This window comes from Poecile atricapillus, chromosome 16 (genome assembly GCF_030490865.1).
Source record: "Poecile atricapillus isolate bPoeAtr1 chromosome 16, bPoeAtr1.hap1, whole genome shotgun sequence".
NCBI classification, from domain to species: Eukaryota; Metazoa; Chordata; class Aves; order Passeriformes; family Paridae; genus Poecile; species Poecile atricapillus.
In genome coordinates this window covers 11,188,147-11,189,292 of record NC_081264.1, presented here as the reverse complement: position 1 = coordinate 11,189,292, position 1,146 = coordinate 11,188,147, and positions in this window count along the sequence as shown.

The following is a 1,146-nucleotide window of genomic DNA, read 5'->3' as shown; positions in this document are numbered from 1 at the left end:
AAGAAGGAATGTTCTTCAGGAGCCACAAAAAAGGCAACCTATTTTATAATAATAAGGATGGCAACTTGAGGCACTGCTTATACTGTCTTGCATCAGAACAACTGGTAGAAGTGAATGAAGTGATAGAAGTGAAGGTAGAAGTGAATGAAGTTTTGCTCTGTCCTTTAGGTCCTCCAGCACAGGCCTACAATACACACTCCATGTGAAAATGCCATGAATCACCAAATAAAAGCAGGGTTTTCTGCATTTCTCATCTCTGTCCACAGCGTACTGCCCACTGATATTAAAGCCAGGACTGTGGGTTCTCCACTGAGCACAAGGGAAGATCTGATTGCTGCTCCCCCAGAGAACACTGCAGTGCAGGACACAGACACCTGCAGCTGGCACATGAAACCACTAAATTAAATTAAATTAAATTAAAGCACCCAGCAGCTTTCCTGAGAGCAGCTCTGCTGTCACCCCACAGCCCATGCCCAACCCTTTTCCCTGCACTCTGGCCCCAGAAATGTCAGCTCTAAAGTCCTCTGGCTCAACACTTCAAACCAATGAGCTCAAGTGCCCTTCAAATACAATGACTGACAATACATGGATTTATTATTTACCTTCACTCCTCATTTTTGTGTTGGCTTTTACTTTATAGGAACACTCCTGGTTTTGCCAATTAAGGAAGGTGAGGAAGCTGAGTCCCCTGGCAATCCCAGCTGCTGCTGGGCTGCAATCACAGCAATCACCTGCACACGAGGAGCTCAGCCTTGTGCCATGGCCTGATTCACCATGGCCACACAGTCTGCTTCAAACCAAACCATGCCTACTGCAGATTTATTCCAAGCCTTCCCTCCCCTGGCATTTCAGTGCTTGAGGTTTTTCAACAACAAAATAGGAATAAATCCCAATTCTGAGTTCTAAGAACAACGTGTTCTCATCATCATTAATACTAAACATTTGTGAGATACTTGGATACATTTTTGTGGGTGATACAGACAAATTAAATGAACAGTGATTACCCTTTTTCAGGATTTTTCCTAAGAACTATGTAGTATTTCTTAAATGGAAGATTTTGTTTAGTGTGTGTTCTTTACAGAGCAGTGTCACAATTTACTGACAGTGCTACTAAGTGCATATTTTATTTTATTTTATTTTATTTTA